The sequence below is a fragment of the Epinephelus fuscoguttatus genome, linkage group LG7 (assembly GCF_011397635.1).
Source record: "Epinephelus fuscoguttatus linkage group LG7, E.fuscoguttatus.final_Chr_v1".
Taxonomy (NCBI): Eukaryota; Metazoa; Chordata; class Actinopteri; order Perciformes; family Serranidae; genus Epinephelus; species Epinephelus fuscoguttatus.
In genome coordinates, this window is record NC_064758.1 from 997,350 (window position 1) to 1,015,738 (window position 18,389).

Consider the following 18,389-nt stretch of genomic DNA (forward strand, 5'->3'; position numbering starts at 1 on the left):
GCAACCCTCCAGGTCAGTCTCTTGGGTTCAGAGACATAAAATTGATAAAATACATGGAAATACTTTTAAGGTCATTTTTAAAGTAATTTAAAACCTCATGTGTGTGTGACCACACACATACACACTCACTCTGACACACAGACTGTCAGAGTGAAGCCTTTGTTATGCTAATTAAGGACTGCATGCAGCTCAGACACAGAGCAGAATGGCTTGAAACTTTCTCAAACAAATGCTTCCAGATGCCAAACCGTGGGTCCCATCTTCAATCTGAAAACATCACCAGATAGATAAATTTGTTCTGAACGCAAACATATAAAGCTTGTATGTCTATGGACTGAAAAATGTCACCTTAATCACAGGTTTACAGTGTGTTGGCCTCATCTTTTCTTCCAGAGATCATCATGAGGAGTTGTGTCCTGCACCTTCTAACGCTTCTAAAATCCAAACCGTTCAAGTTATGACAAAGTCCTTCACAAGTAATGTTCAGCAGGGGTAGAGCTGTAATTTGTGCAAGTTTGAAGCAGTTATGATAAACGGTGTAGGAGCAAATAATTTTTGATCGACAGAATTTGTGAAAAACGCCATCTTACATTCAAAGACCGACAGCTCACTTCCTGTTGGAGTTAGGTCAGGGGTTGCAGTGCGACATTTGTAGGTCTTTATGAGACGAACGAGACAGTTTTGGTTTGGTCTTTCTAAGTGGTTCCTACCCGTCGCACCGGGCATTTTAGTGTGTCTAGGTGGCACAACAAATCCTCAGGAGGTTTTGGCGCACATCACCTGAAACGCGTCATAACATCCAAACCAGTCGAGGATTGAAAAAGTTACGCACAATAATTGATAAGGACACGTTGAAGAATAATGTGTGCGAGTTTGAAGCCGATACGATAAACGGTGTCGGACTAGTTGATTTCAGGCCGAGGTCCCTAATTAAAGCTGCAAGCAGCGTTTGGCGGGACCTCGCACTCGCGCCCGTTTCCGCCCCCAGCTTATGTCGTCACTGTGAATTATTTAGAAATATCAAACATATTGCCACAAACATCAGAAAATCCTTACAGAGCTGAACGTTTTGATGTTTGAATGCTTTCTGTAGCTGTAGGTATGTACAAGTGATGTCACATTATGCAAATTAGATGAGCGAATTTCTTCCCATCAGATTCCTCTTCCTTTATTTTGAGGAAGAGACGACAAAAACAACACAAAACAAAATAAATCTACTGTGTAAATGTTGGTCCAAACTGTTGGTCCAATCATGAAAATAATGTGATGATGAGAGAGATAAAGTTATACAGAAGATCTGTTTAGTAGCAGTTGAGCTGGCATGTGTGCATCTTTAAAACTGATAAAATAAACGGTGTAGGAGGAGATGTGTTTTCTTGAAACCACGTTTGAGGCGAAATCTTACTTTGAAAGGTCAAATAGCTCACTTCCTGTTGGAATCAGGTCCTGGGTGTCAATGCGTGATTTGTAAGTCAAACACACCAGTTTTGGTTTGATCTTGATACGACATTCCCTCACGGGCTGTAGTGGCCATTTTAGTGTGTCTAGGTGGCGCTAGAGAGCCCATTTTGGCACTGTAGGGGTTAATAATGTGTATTTGCTGTTTCAAATGAAGTTTCTGCTGCTGTAATCTGTCCTTTAAAGATTGTGAGACACACAGACAGAGAGAGCCGTGTGGTTATGTGTGTGTGTGCAGCCGTTGTCATGGCGATTAATGACTTGTCAGCACCTGTGGCACACACAGACAGCTAAGGAGAGAAGCTCACCAAAGGCTGTTTATAATGGGTTTTAACTCCTCGAACAAATGCTTCGCATGCCCAAACCGTTGGTCCAAGCAAGAAAATAAAGTGATTTTCAGAGACAGCCACTTCTCCTGAACGCACGTGTCGCGTTTTATATTTCTCGAGTCAAAAATGTGGTCAGGGGAGCGAGTTTAAAATGTGTTGCACCTAAGCTGTTTCCAGAAATTTCTCCTCTGAGTTTACATGGGAGTGAATGAGAGAAAAATCGGCGCTCCCTTCGCTTTGGAGCCACTCAGCAAAAATGTGTACGTGTGAGAGATTCCATGTCAACATATCTGCGAGCAGGACAAATTTTCCTACATTTTGTGGTATAAATTGTGTCTGTACAGTGAAAATTGTGGCCATGGCAGCGAGTTAAAGACAAAAGTTTTAGACGATTTTTAGAGCCCTCTCCACTCTAGCTCACAGCATTCCGTGCAATACACACCCATTGTAAATTGAGAATTTCTCCACTTTTGCTCATGGTACTTTGAGAGGCACCGATCAAAAACGATAAAAGATATGTAAAAGATGAAAACATGAGTGAATAGATGAGACCTGTGGCAACATTTGAGAGTTGGAATGGAGTCTGTAGCACAAAGTATGGAGATGCTGTAAATGCTAGAAAAAGCCCTAAGATTGGTCTCTTTCTCCCCCCTGCTGCCATTCATTTCCTATGGGACAGCTTTGGAAGATCGTCAGGGACGTTTTCTGACATATCACGTTATGGAGTCCACAAATTCCAAACGCATCGAGTAATGAAAAAGTTACGCACAACTTTTGATTAGAAGGAGTTGATCTGTAATCTGTGCAAGTTTGAAGTCGATAGGATAAACGCTGTATGAGAAGATGATTTTTTTAGGAAAGGCAGTTTTAAGGCAAAATCTTACTTTGAAAGGGCAAATACGTCACTTCCTGTTGGATTGAGGTCAGGGGTGTCAGCGCGTGATTTTTAGGTCTTGATGAGACGAACACGCCACTTTTGGTTTCATGTTTCTACGACGTTCCTAGAGGCCGTGGCGGCCATTTTTGTGTGCCTAGGTGGCGCTAGAGAGCCCATTTTGGCACTTTAGGGGTTAATGTCACCATTTTATAAAATTTTCACCGGTTCTGATGTGCGTGCCAATTTTGGTGAGTTTTTGAGCATGTTTAGGGGGTCAAATTCCAGTTCAAAGAGGCGGCGGAAGAAAGAATAAAGAATAATAATAATAATAATAATAATAATAAACACAGCAAAAACAATAGTGTCCTCGCCTTTGGCGAGGACTGGTCAGTGAGAAAAAATGCGGCAAAAACTATAGGGAGGGTCCTTGCCTTCGGCGAGGACTTCTTTGTGAGTAGTCCACTACTGTTGGGGCCGGTCACTTATCAACGCACGCAGCAAAAACAAGAGGGTCCTCGCCTTTGGCGAGGACTGCTCCTTGAGCAGTCCTCTGCCTCTAGGCTCGGTCCCTAATTAAAGCTGCAAGCAGCGTTTGGCGGGACCTCGCACTCGCGCCCGTTTCCGCCCCCAGCTTATGTCGTCACTGTGAATTATTTAGAAATATCAAACATATTGCCACAAACATCAGAAAATCCTTACAGAGCTGAACGTTTTGATGTTTGAATGCTTTCTGTAGCTGTAGGTATGTACAAGTGATGTCACATTATGCAAATTAGATGGGCGAATTTCTTCCCATCAGATTCCTCTTCCTTTATTTTGAGGAAGAGACGACAAAAAGAACACAAAACAAAATAAATCTACTGTGTAAATGTGTTCAAAATGTTTTTTGACTGAGATTTATGAAATCCAATATGGCTGCCTGCTAGTGATGCCACAATATGCAAATTGGATGAGTTAATTTACTCCTATCACAAACTTTGGGTCACGATGAATAGTTTTCTCATTTACAGTATGCCTTTATCTGTCACCACTTTCAAGCCACAGCCTTTTGAAATGAAAATGGAATATTTTCCTCAATTAACTCTGGCACCTAAAGGGTTAAAATGGAGATGCTGCCCCTGTCATGTCTGAATGTAAGATGTAGACACACGCACAGACATCATGTTTCTGTGAGTTTGTGTGTGACAGCGGTTGCCATGGTAATTAAGTAGGCGCACCTGGCAGAAGAGCAGAGAGAGACAGACACCTCTTTTAGTGGAGATTTAACTTCTCGAACAAGTTCTTCCCATTCCCAAACCGTTGGTCCAATCATGAAAATAATGTGATGATGAGAGAGATAAAGTTATACAGAAGATCTGTTTAGTAGCAGTTGAGGTGGCATGTGTGCATCTTTAAAACTGATAAAATAAACGGTGTAGGAGGAGATGTGTTTTCTTGAGACCACGTTTGAGGCGAAATCTTACTTTGAAAGGTCAAATAGCTCACTTCCTGTTGGAATCAGGTCCTGGGTGTCAATGCGTGATTTGTAAGTCAAACACACCAGTTTTGGTTTGATCTTGATACGACATTCCTACGGGCTGCAGTGGCCATTTTAGTGCGTCTAGGTGGCACTAGAGAGCCCATTTTGGCACTGTAGGGGTTAATAATGCTGTAATCTGTCCTTTAAAGATTGTGAGACAGACAGAGAGAGCCGTGTGGCTGTGTGTCTGTGTGTGCAGCCGTTGTCATGGCGATTAATGACTTGTCGGCACCTGTGGCAGACACAGACAGCTAAGGAGAGCAGCTCACCAAAGGCTGTTTAATATGGGTTTGAACTCCTCAAACAAGTCCTTCCCATACCCAAACCGTTGGTCCAATCAAGAAAATAAAGTGATTTTCAGAGACAGCCACTTCTCCTGAACGCACGTGTCGCGTTTTATATTTCTACAGTCAAAAATGTGGTCAGGGGAGCGAGTTTAAAATGTGTTGCACCTAAGCTGTTTCCAGAAATTTCTCCTCTGAGTTTACATGGGAGTGAATGAGAAAAAAATCGGCGCTCCCTTCGCTTTGGAGCCACTCAGCAAAAATGTGTACGTGTGAGAGATTCCATGTCAACATATCTGCGAGCAGGACAAATTTTCCTACGTTTTGTGGTATAAATTGTGTCTGTACAGTGAAAATTGTGGCCATGGCAGTGAGTTAAAGACAAAAGTTTTAGACGATTTTTAGAGCCCTCTCCACTCTAGCTCACAGCATTCCATGCAATACACACCCATTGTAAAGTGAGAATTTCTCCAATCCAATCCAATCCAAATTAAGCGAGTAATGAAAAAGTTATAAATAAGATCTGATTAGAAGGAGTTGATCTGTCATCTGTGCAAGTTTGAAGCCGATAGGATAAATGGTGTATGACAAGAAGATTTTTTAGGAAAGGCAGTTTTAAGGCAAAATCTTACTTTGAAAGCAAATAGCTCACTTCCTGTTGGATTTAGGTCAGGGGTGTCAGTGCATGATTTTTAGGTCTTCATGAGACGAACACGGCAGTTTTGGTTTCATGTTTCTACGACGTTCCTACAGGCCGTAGCGGCCATTTTTGTGTGCCTAGGTGGCGCTAGAGAGCCCATTTTGGCACTTTAGGGGTTAATTTCATGATTTTCTAAAATTTTTCACCGGTTCTGATGTGTGTGCCAATTTTGGTGAGTTTTTGAGCATGTTTAGGGGGTCAAATTCCAGTTCAAAGAGGAGGCGGGAGAAAGAAAGAATAAACGCACCAAAAACAATAGGGTCCTCGCCTTTGGCGAGGACTGCTCTGTGAGCAGTCCTCTGCCTCTAGGCTCGGTCCCTAAATACAGAGAATATTGGACAGAACTAATAAAATCCCAGAGCAAAATGGAAACATATAAAGCCCTCAACAGACAGTACTCTGTGGCAACCTACCTGAGCACAGTCTCTGATAGGAATATGAGGAAAACGATGACTAAGTACAGTGTGTGTGTGTGTGTGTGTGTGTGTGTGTGTGTGTGTCTGTGTCTGTGTGTCTGTGTCTGTCTGTGTGTGTCATACTTCTACTGTACTGTACTGTACTGTACTATACACATATGATTGTCACATATGTATACTATCAGATATTAATTCAACATATTGTACCACAATAGCCAGAATTATAACATTATTACTTTCATTAATGTTGTTGTAAGCTACTGCCATTATCATCTGTCCTGCATCTCTCTCTGTCTCCCCTTCTGTGTCATTGGGTCCTGAGGACAGAGGAATGTTGTATGCTGTAAAGCCCTGTGAGGCAAATTGTAATTTGTGATATTGATTGATTGATTGATTGATTGATTGATTGATTGATTGATTGATTGATTGATTGATTGATGTCCTCGTCAGTAGTTTGGTTTTCAGAAGCCATCAAAGTTCTACTCCCAAGTCATGGGTTTCTTGCCAAAAATGACCTTGCGTTATATTGACATTGCTTGTTTTATCGACATTTCGACTCCTACGAATAGGCTAATTCACACCGTCTATGTGAGCTGGAGGCCGACAGCGAGGATCCAAGGTCCCGCCCATTGCTGCTTGCAGCTTTCATGTTATTTATTTGTTGAAGTGCCCCTGCGGCCTTGCTTACATTGGCAAGACCTCCAGACCTCTGAAGAATAGAATCTCAGAGCACAGAAGTACCATCAGGAAATTATGATCAGAAAAGTCCAGTTGCCTGTCATTTTAATTTGATGAACCATCCTGTCGCTTACGTGGGCATTGAGCATGTTCACCCTCCACAGCGAGGGGGGGACATTAACAATCTGCTTCTGAAACGTGAACTGTTTTGGATATACTCTCTGAACACTGTGTCACCCAAAGGCCTCAATGAAGAATGTGACATTAAACCCTTTCTCTAAACTGTTCTAACTCTGCTGGTTTGCATGTATTTCTGTTTTTGCTGTATACTTACATGAATACTTATACTGCTGTGCCCTGGCTGCTCATTGATGTGCATTTATTTCTATTTTTTGTAAGAGACACCTCTTTTAGCATGTTTGATGCTGTATGACGGTCCTACCTGATGTTTTTGTACTCAGACTGCTTAAAGTGTGTTTATATTTTTACAATTGTGTACCATGTTGCATCTTCATGGTATTTATGTCTCTACACTCACTAGGTGTGTGTGTTGATATATATTCGAGTGTGTATATCGCTATATTATTGTTGTTTTCTACACTTTGTATAATTAATGTGGAAGTGGCATCAGCTGGTTTTCATCATGTGACCACTTTCCTATTTAAAGACGGCGTCTCCCATTGTCCTGTATGACCTGATGAAGAGCGGTAGCTCGAAACGTTGTCATTTTTACTCTGTGAATAAATTGCACTGAAGACGAGCCCTGCAGTGTGCAAGCCTTTTCTTTGCCTGCTCAGCTGTCCACATTTTTGAGCTCAACACCTGCACAGTTTTGTTTGTGGATGTGCGTGCTTTTTGCTACTTTGTTGTGCATAAATTGGCCCCAATACTTGCATTATGCGGTGACATGGGGTGGGAGCCATGTGAGGTGAGGCATGGGTGTGACATGGGTGTGACATGGTGCGTTTGTGGAACAGGTTGATCAATATGCCTGATAATAGACTTAATAAACAATTTTTTTTTAAGAGATCTCTTAAACAATTATTCTTGGGCCAGGCAGCTTGAAAAATTATTTGATATGGCTGGTCTTCAGTATGTATACAGAATTAAATTATCTTGTTCTCTCAGTCAAATTAAAAGAGTATTATCTGAAAATTATAAACAAAAATGGTTAGAAGAAGCTCAGTGTAAACCAAAACTGAGAGCCCAGAGCGCTATGTCACCCCCAACCTATCCAGAGCTCAGAGGTCAGTTTGTGCCCAGCTGAGGTGTGGTATTCTGCCTCTGGCTCTAGAGACTGGACACTTCCATTTGATAGCTGAGGAAGACCGAAAGTGTAGTTTGTGTGATCTGGGAGAGATTGAAAATAAATTTCATTTTTTGTTTTACTGTCCTTTGTATCACAACCACAGGCAAAGGCTTTTTGGTAAAGTTTTATCTGAAGATGGACTGGATTTGTTTTCAATGTCTGATGAAGGCAGTCTCCAGTATTTATTTTCAGAAAAGATATTCCTAGTAGCTAAGTTCATCCAAAATGCATACAAGCAGCGTAGGAGTACACTATTTGTGTGAAACACTATTACCACCTAGCATTAATATGCATGTAGGTAAGAATGTCCATGGGTATAGATTGATATGTATGTCTATATATATATGTATATGTATGTAGGTGTGTGGATGCATATATGAAAGCATCATTTCCTGTACTTTCCTTTTGTTTATGTTGTACGGCTCCTTTATGTCAATTTAAGTGTCTTGTAAGCCCATGAGGGCTGGGCACCATTGGTGTATGACACTTGGAAATAAAAAATGAACGAACGAACTAACTAAAAGGTAACAGTTTGGTTACAGTACTCTTTTCTTCTTTCCAAGAGCTATTGGGAAATAAAACGTGGAACACACCACCTGTTATAGCTCAAACAGGAATATGATCATCCCTCTGCCATCTCTGACAGCCATCTCAAAGCACTGTTGGGTTTTTTTCCTTTTCAACAGAGCACGCTGGCAATTAACTTGCCTTGCCCTGTAAAGATATTGTTAATTTTAACATGGCCAGAGCTAGCTTAATGCAAACATCTGCTCCTTCTAAAGAGGATTTCTGATGACTTATGAAGAGATACACATTCAGCAAACATTTCACATAATTTATTATTAACTGTAAGTCCATGTAAAGTGAATAAATGTGATGTTTCCCAGCTAATCCTTTGCTAGTCTGTGTTAACCACGTAATTTACATGTTTTTATAGCTTCTGATTTATTTAAAACTATTCTGAGCGAAACATGAATCTGAATTTAGCAGCAGACTTCAGTAATAGTAATATAAAGTAGTAGTAAAAGAAATAACTTTTGGCATTCATTTTTTTATATGATATAAAGAAAGTATGCTAAATCAGTAACACATTCTTAGCTCTAATGACTTAATACATATTTCAAGGTATGTTGCTGAGTTTATTTTCAAATGTAGGTTGAGAATGAAGTCAGACAGGGAAAGACAGGGATATCATGTACTGATGTTGAGTGACGGACCTGTCAGTCTCACGGTCATTCTCTTCTGCAAATTCTGATTCATACTTTTTCTCTATGTCTCTTGAAACTCTTGTGGTTTTATTTCTCACATTAATAGTACCTTTGGCAACAGGAACAATCCATTTTTGTTCTGGTTACATGTTCAACATACAACAGGTACCAGAGCTCCGCAAAGACATTTTAGAAAATGCTAAGTTAACATATGTTAAATATTTGTTAAAAATTAAATCAGTATTTGCTAAACTGAAGGCAAATTACTTTTGAAAAGAACCAGCGCTGTAGGTCAGCCACCAAGAGTAGCCACTGGGACTAACCACAGACAGTCTATGGGACTCACTAGCTTACTGCTACTTCCGCCATCCCACAGGAAGCTGCGCACATAATCATTTCTACAGTAGTGCCCTCAGAAATAAGGTGGATATGTTATTTGAATTTTTTTTTCTTTTTAATTCATGTTTCACTGCTTGCATATTTATAATAGCTTATTTTGGGGTCTGTGTGTGTGCTTTGCAGGCACTCCGTGGCCCGACTGCACACTGCGGTGTGGCGCGTCCAACACTACTGTTGTGTTGTCTCTGAGGGTTTTATCTCTGGCTCCTGCCTATAATTGGCTCTCTGCAACCTCGCAGCCTTGACTGGTTTGTCTCCGGACTCCCCTCCACAGTTTGTCATTGCCTTTCAATGAATGTTGCCTCTCGTCCAATGTCAGCTAGGATAGGCTCCAGCACCCCCGTGACCCTCAAGAGGATAACCGGTTACAAAAATGGATGGATGGATGGAAGTCTTTATGAATCTGTCTAAAAAAAAGCTGTAAGAGAGTTTATTTTACAGGTTGGGTGCAGTTTTCTGTAGCACTTCACGTGTTTGCAGCCTTGCTCTGGATAACTGAGTGGATCTTTCTTAGGTTCTGTCGGACTCTGACAAACTCCATCATGTGGGCATCCTCTCTTGTCTTTTCTTCTTGTTTCTTCTCCCTCTGAAAACATATATGGAAAAGCATTTGTGATATATCGATGTATAGATGATAGATCATGTAAAGATGGCAAAGTCTTATTCCAAGAGGAGGGCAAAAATGTGAGATTCATCATGTGCATCGAATGAGTTTACACTAGAGTCACTTACACTTTGCAATGACTGTAGGAAGCAGTTTGTGTTTTCTGTGTCTGTTCTTAGGGCCCAAGCAAGTGCATGGGCCCAACAGTCTATTACACTGAAAGTGCCAGGAAACTATTTCATGTTTGTTTTTTTTTTCATTATCAGATTTAATCCCCAAGTATGTGCACAGGGTTGAATTAGACTCCAGTTTGTTATGCCTCTGTGCCAATGATAGCTGTAGCCAGTGTTTGTTTTCGGGTTGTCTGTCCGTCTGTCTGTATGTACATCTGTACGTATGTCTGTACATCCATCTGTACATCTGTCCGCCCCACGTTTGTAAACGCCTTAAGGGAATATCTTCAAATTTGGCATAAATGTCCACTTGGACTCAACAATGTCTGGATTAGATTTTGGTGGTCATAGGTCAACGGTCAAGGTCACTGTGACCTTGTTTGTCTCATTCTTGAGAATGCAATATGTTAAGAATGCGTTGAGGAAATTTCTTCAAAGTCAGCACAAACGTTCACTTGGACTATAATTATAAGAATTTTTTGGTCAAAGGTCAACAAAATATATTTTTGGCCATAACTCAAGAAGTCTTCTGCTAATTATGACAAAACCTCACACAAATGTCTAATAGGGTAAAATATTGACCTTCAAAAGGTCACTTTACACTTTACTGTAACATCATAATGTTTTGCAAAAACACTTTTCTGGCAGTTATTTAACGTCATATCTCAGGAACAGAAGGGGAGCGATTTGATAAGGTATTGAATTGGAGACACTTATGTTGAAACTGTGCTGATTGTATCGATCTTCTGTGCCGCAGGGGGGAAGATGTATCTGTAGCATCCATGTTTTTACAGACATGGATGTAAACTGTAAGAGAAAACTGACTGGTGCACAGAGGCATATAACCGCAGGGTGGTAATTCTAGTTTTTAATTGCTCTCAACATACATACACAAAATAAACATATAGCTAAAACCAAGGACAGCAAAGCTGGCCAAGGTAAACATTAACATATGAAACATTGAACAACATTTAACAACTACGTACATACATATTTGGGAAACACCAATTTATAAGCCAGGAATCCATGCCATTATTTGCCTTGTTGACAGCCAGCGGCCTATCAGCAAATAAGACAACATTCACAGATGGCTGATATTTTTTTGTTATGTCATATCAATTTTGCTCAGGCATAAAAGCAGGGCACGAGACCAAGAGTATTCCACTGTCCCAAAAGAGACAATACCAAACTTGTTTAAGGGAAAGTGTGGCTTTAGACAGTAAAATCACACTTGTGAAATTATTTCAGCATATTTTTGTGAGTATGTTATTGGATAACATTAAATATTTCATTAAACAACAATGAATGATCATAAGTGTTTTGTACATACAGTCAATTTTAATGACATTTCACTACCTTTACTATAAAAGGACAAATGAAGTGTTTGGTGGAGCATGTTTTTTTTTTTCCTCTAGGAAGCCAACTGCAAAGACATACTATTTAAGAACCCAGCAATATCTTTTGGATTTTCTTTTGCATACAGTTGAAGTCACAGTAATGTACCAAAGAACAGTTTAGTACCTTGACATGTATTAGTTCCTTACATTATCACGCCACCTCAGGTAATAATAATGATATTAAATATTAATGATAATAATAATAAAACACAGTTGAAGTTACTCCAAAAATGTAATGTATTACACATTACTAGCTGCCTTCATTTGAAAGTAATATGTTTCTTTACAATATAACTCTCTGTTTAGAGTAATAAGTAACCTATTACACTACTTTTATGTTACTTTGACCAAAATGAGCTCAGAAGAATTAATGTTAATTTTAAATGGATGAGGGTCATGTTGTTTCAAATTTGCTAATCAAAGCACAGAAGCTCAAGTTTATTACAGTTCATTTCAAATCCAGTACTGCAGGTTTGACCCATTCATGCATTCACAAACAGTGGTTACCACAAAATGGAAAAGATGATAAAGAATGACAAAAAAAAAAAAAAAAAAAGGCCTCGGCTTTTAAAAGATTATTTTTCTGGGCTTTTTGCCTTTACCTGACAGGACACTGTGTGAAATGGGGAGACAGAGAAAGAATGGGGACTGACATGCAGCAAAGGGTCGCAGGCCAGACTCGAACCTGCGACCGCTGCAACGAGGCAATGCCTCTGTACATGGGGCGCCGGTACTATCCACTATGCTACCGATGCCCCGCCGAGGCCTTTTTTTTTTTTTTTTTTTTTTTAAAAAAAAGGAAATAGCCTTGGACACAGGGATGGTCAGGCAGAGGATCAAAGTCTGATAATAATGAGATATGGGTAAATATTTGTGGGCCTGTGATATGAAACACAGTAAACAAATATTGAGATTAGCACAACAAACAGAATGGCGTACGAGAGAGAGACCAGAGGCCTGTACAACAAAGTCAGTTCAACTTACCCAGGATTCTTCTCGTTAACTGGTTTGACTAACCCTAATACTGGCCGTCTGGATAACCGGTGCTATGAAGCTGGTTATCAACCAGTTCAGCTAACTCTGGGTTTTCCTACCCAGCCATGTGCGTTCATGTGAAAGGGGCGGGGTTGTTAATTGTGAGTGTCATCATCAGAACCATGAATGAAGTAGGATACTTCATATCCTAGATATCACATAGATATGTGATGACATGGTAGCGAAAGTGTTTCGTCGACAAGACAGTAACCTGTCAGTGGCGTGAAATGTTAATGATAAACTGTGATATGAAAATCTAGAAACATTGAAAACACTATCCAAAAATTCACTGTCATCTGAGACTTGAATTATGTGCAGGTATTGCTGAGCTATGGGCCTATGTAGTTGGGATAAAAATGTGTTGATTCAATCAAATCTACTTCAAATCTGGGTACAATCCTTGGCAATGCTAAATTGCAAAGCTTTTGAGATTCTGTAGTATGGCATTTTTATCGCAGCCAGTCAGGAAATGGTATGTAACTCAACTGTATTTGGTCAGATCTGCCCTAAACTTCATATGTTTGATAAGAGTCCCAGTCTGGAGACATCAACATGCCAATATTGAGTTATAGTCAGAGCGCCACCTACTGGTAACAAGAAGTGAGCCTTATGTCGCAAACATCATTCTTTTTACAAGAAATGTGCATGTTTGGGTCTTACAGTTAGATGACATCTAATTAGTGTGTGTTCTTTAGCGCCATATAGTGGACACATAAAGTGGTACAAAATTTGCAATAGGTCATTTCCACTGCTTTCATGCCTTGCAGGAAAAACCATGTCACTCTTGTGTGCAGTGTCCGACTACAACACAAATATACAGCCGCCTCAACAACTGTCCCAATGGTACCAGCGACGTACGTAAAGGTGTGAGAGCCCATTCATCACTGCTTGCAGCTTTACTTGTAGCTGTATTGTGCTAAATACAAACAAGTCATGTGACTTTGAAATACTGCTAACATTTGTTCAAACTGACATGAACTGACTTCATCCTTTGTGTGTAGGGCATGGTATGAGGCAGTTCTAAATATGTTTGCAGAGTAAAACACATTCAGTTAAGAAAATATTGAAGAATCCCAAATTTGTGCATAAACTGTGCATGAACATGGCTGGAGCACAGATTTATGCCCTAACAGCATTTGTGAACAAGGACCATTGAGTATTCATTTGCATGAGGAGATTAAAGGAAGCATTTTTCTGCCATTGCTGATGCCCTTATAAACCTATAAAGATGATGTATTACCTCAAGTTGTTTCTGCTGACATCTGAGCAGCACGTCATCCAGAGGAGTCCTGTTCTGTCCCTCCTCTTCCCGTTCACTCTGCACCCTTTTCCTCCTCTCCAGTACCTGCTGAAGTTCTGACCTGCTGCTCAGCACCAGACCCCTTAAGCCCATAGGGAAAGACAAAGCAGGCATTGGATATGGTGGAAAAGTGAAAAGACACATGGTTTATCAACAAAATGACAGGCTCTAGTTTTGTCAAATCTGAAATATGGATGAAAAGGCTTCATATTTACCCACAATCACCTGTTTAATCACAATGATGTACAATGGTTACAGTACAGAGTACATATAATGCCTGCTTGTCTCTGCAGTTTTAGTAACTGCATACATCTGCTGGAGTCGATAATATCCAGGGCCCAGTATTTCAAAACTTGTAACCTTGATCAGAATAATCCGGGTAATGAAATCCTCCTTTTCTCAGTCAGGGATCAAGGTGATCCTGCTGACTTTATCTGGGTATTTCAAAACATTGGCAGGGTGGATCACTTTGATCCCAATCTGACTGGATACAGATTTCCAAATCTCATGACTCTGCCCCGGATCTGAAACATGGCGGACTAAGTTACTTCCCGAAATGAGCAGTTGGTAACACAGCTTTCACATCAAAATGTAGGTTTACCGTTATCTAATGTGTAGCGTTTTTAAGACCATATGAAGGCCACCCACGATCTCATGTGAGCCAGCTATTTGAATTGTCACCTACTTAAAACGTGAGCATACCGATCTCTAATTGAGCCGAGGTCATGCTAACAGTAGCTAACGCAGCTCCATTGACTTGCATGTTAAGTAGCTAGCAGGCTAGCGAGGTAGCTGGCTTTGTGGATGTATTTTATGGTCTGTGGTTTAATTTAAAAGGGATCTAATCTGAAGTACGTCATACATGAACTCTTTAAACACCAACCTGTTCAGTTTAATGTTATGTTACTGCCAACACAGCAGACTTTTTTTTTTTTTTTTTACATGTGTGTCAGAGCAGACTGTATAGGAAAAATACACAGTAACGTTACTAGTATGAATTATGCGATTCATTCAGTGTCAGAGGACTGAGTTTGGGTATGCTACAGTAATGCTGATGATATGCTTTTCTGTACTTAAACAATTTCTGTGACTATTGTGGATTCCTGATAGAGAATGGAGACTGAGAGGGCGGTGAGACAAACTGAATTGGCTGACGAGCAGCTCAAGCTGACGCTGCTTCAACAGAGAGAGACAGAATTGAAGATAAAACTTCTGGAAAAAAAGCTCACCTCAGACCTGTGAGCAGTCTTTAGGTTCTGTGACACTATTGTGATTTACATTTTGTTTCTAATTGCTTCTTTTATACTTTGTTTGAATTGCCATGTGTTTATTATGTTAATCCCTGTATTGTTTCTTGTACTCTATGTGAAGAAAAGAATATGCTATACAAATAAATTTGCTTTGCATTGCATTTCCTTGCCTTTGTCTGGCCACAAACATGTGTTGGATGTTTTGGTACAAACAAGTTACAATGTTAGGTGAAACTAGATGTTGAGAAATAGGTCTGTATGTGTTACTCTTATTTACAGCAGTTTCAGGAAGTATGGCCACAATATTTTTCTACGCTTGAAATTACTTACAACTAAAACACTAATGTAGATTAAGTGTAATGAACATCTTGAGTAACAATATCTATGAGAAGTGGAGCTGAGGCTCTGTCAAATCCACCTCTGAGGTGGGATCCAAATAATCCTGAAATTTGGTATCAAATTGATCCAGATCTCTGCCTTAACTTTTGAAATACCCAAATGCAGCATTTATCTGGATTAAAGGGAGGATTGGATTACCAGATCTGAATCCTGATCCCCAGGATCAGGATCCTCTTGATCTGTATTGAACTACCCAGTTTTCAGATCAGATCAGGATTTAATCCAATCCGGCCAGGATAATCCTATCAGATCACTTTGAAATACTGGGCCCAGATGTTTCCTTATTCGGTCTTCTCATGCCACAATACCAACTTAAAAGGTACATTCCATTTTTGCTTTGGCCTTATCCTTTTTTTTTTTATTAGTTTATTTTTTCATGATGATGGTGTTTAAATTTCTGTAATTTACTAGTGTTGGCGGCACAGTCAGCAAGGTCCTACATTTCATTCTCAAGCATCAGAACTCCTCATGAACCTATGCCAGAATCCTGTTTGTGGATTGCTGCTCTATCTTCAATACCACTGTCTCAGCTTTGCTGTGGGACAAGCTCTACCAGCTGCACATGCCTGACTCCACACAGACTTGTTTGACAGAAAGCAGCATGTGAAGCTGCAGAAACATGTCCAGTACCACCGGCATAAGTTCCCCTCAAGGCTACTTTCTTTCCCCTCTACTTTTCTTCCTTTACACCAAAAGCTGTACCTAGAGTCACCAGTGTGTCAAGCTTCTTAAGTTTGTAGATGATAGCACTGTCCTTGGACTCCTCTCTGGTGGGGCAGAGTCTGCCTACAGGTGGGAGATTAACCATATGGTTACCCTGTGTGAACAGATCTGCCTGGCAGAGGTTAGAGTAAGTCACATGTGCAAGTCATAAGCAAGTCTCAAGTCGCAACCTTCAAGTTTCAAGCAAGTCCCAACTCACTGTGGTAATCAAGGGAGTCAAGTCAAGTCCTTGCTATAAGTCAAGCAAGTCAGGTCAAGTCATTGGTCAGGTCAAGCAAGTTACAAGTCAAGTCATACTCACAAACTCATGAAGATAATATAAGATAAACTGCACCCAGTGGTGGGATGTAACTAAATACATTTACTAAGGAACTGTAAGTACAAATAAAGTCTTTTGTTCTCATGCCACCATCTGCCTCTACTCCTCTACATTTATCTGACAGCTTTAGTTACTAATTACTTTATAAATTATTTAATTTTGCACTCGAAACATGAAAATGAACAAGTATAGCTGGAACTGAGTCAATTATTGAATTGACAGAAAAATAAATTTGCCACTTTTTTTATAATCAAAGTTGTTTTGTTATGCAAAAACATTTGATGGTTTCAGCTTCACAAATGTGAGGATTTTCTTGCTGCTTTTGCTTGGTTTTTATTATTTTAATAATCAATTTTTAAACTGAGGTTTGAACTGTTAGTTGGACAAAATAAACATTGTAGAAGGTGTCACTTTGGACTCTGGGTAAGTGTGACACTATCTCTCACTATTTCCAGAATTTTTACAAACCAAACAATCAATCGATTAATGGGGAAAGTAATCAGCAGATTAACCCATAATGAAAATAATCATTAGTTAAAAGTTTAAAATGAGCTCCATCTCACTCAGCTGCAACAGTAAAATCCTGCTTTTACATTAATGCATGAGTCAGAATCAGAGATCATATATAATAATAATATATATACAGTAGTAGACCAACAGCCACAGGGGACATTTCTACAGTACTTTCACTTGTAATACTTCCTCTCCTGCTCCAAGCCCTCTGGTCAGGGTGAAAGACTCCACTCACATAACATATCTGCTGCTGTGAGAGAGCAGGTGAAATAATAACACATTGTTAACATCCCCAAACACGAGTTGAGCAGGAACGGGAGGTCAAAAAAGTCACTGTGGAAACTATCTCTTGGCACGTGGATGCGTATAGCAAGCGTATATACACACGCTCACAGATAAGGAACTTATTAAAAACCCAGCTCATGTATATCACGCAGACAGAACTGAATAAAAGCACAAAATGAAGCTCGTGATGCCACTGCACATGCAGCCATTCCACCGAGGAGAGCTGTGGGTAGGAGGAAGTGGTGGTGTGGGCACGTATGTCAGCCGGAGGAGCCTCCCCAAATGCCATGCGTCATCATATTTTAAAAACAAAAAGCAACTTCTCAATATCTAGAAAAATACAAATATTAAATTAAAAAATTCAAGTCCTTTCAAGTTATCTATCTCAAGTCAAAGTCAAGTCTCAAGATATGAATACCAAGTCAAAGTCAAGTTGAGTCTTTCTTCAGTGTTAGTCAAGCAAGTCTCAAGTCCTCAAATTTGCAACTCGAGTCAGACTCGAGTCAAGCCACCTCTGCTGCCTGGAGCTCAATTTTCTGAAGACAGTGGAGATAGTTGTGGATTTCTCAAAGAGCACAGCACCGACATCATCACAGCATTTACAGTGTATGCAGTTATATGTTAAAAGTCAAACTACATATATTGGAAAAGTAACAACAGCAGAGTTTTCTGGGTTGATGTCTTGTCTCTGGTGAGCTTGGCGAATGGTTTTTTGTTTGCTCTTTATGGTATGGATATATGAACAAGCGGTTCAAAGTGTAGGGCAAAATGTTATGGCGAAGTAGTATGTACTAATTATGTGCATACTGCACTTGTATAGCGCTTTTCTAGTCTTTTGACCACTCAAAGTGCTTTTCCACTACATGTCACATTCACCCATTCAAACACACATTCATGAAGAATTTAATTCATCCAGAATTGAATTTAAAATCCTACTGTTAACTTATAAAGCTCTAAATGGTCAAGCTCCGTCATATCTTAGAGAGCTCATAGTGCCTTATTATCCCACCAGAATACTGCGCTCTGAGAACGCAGGGTTACTCGTGGCCCCTAAAGTCTCCAAAAGTAGATCAGGAGCCAGAGCCTTCAGCTATCAGGCTCCTCTCCTGCGGAATCATCATCTTACGGTCTGGGAGGCAGACACCGTCTCCACATTTAAGACTAGACTTAAGACATTTCTCTTTGATAAAGCTTATAGTTAGGGCTGGCTCAGG

The 18,389-nt window shown here is 40.1% G+C and overlaps 1 long non-coding RNA gene across 1 annotated transcript in view; it reads left to right on the forward strand.

Moving 5' to 3' along the window:
* Positions 1-3,950: 3,950 nt before the first annotated feature.
* LOC125892085 (uncharacterized) overlaps positions 3,951-18,389 on the forward strand; it is a 92,889-nt gene continuing 78,450 nt past the window's right edge. Inside the window, exon 1 of the long non-coding RNA XR_007449703.1 lies at positions 3,951-4,038. This is a non-coding gene — a long non-coding RNA (uncharacterized LOC125892085). The remainder of the gene's footprint in view (positions 4,039-18,389) is intronic.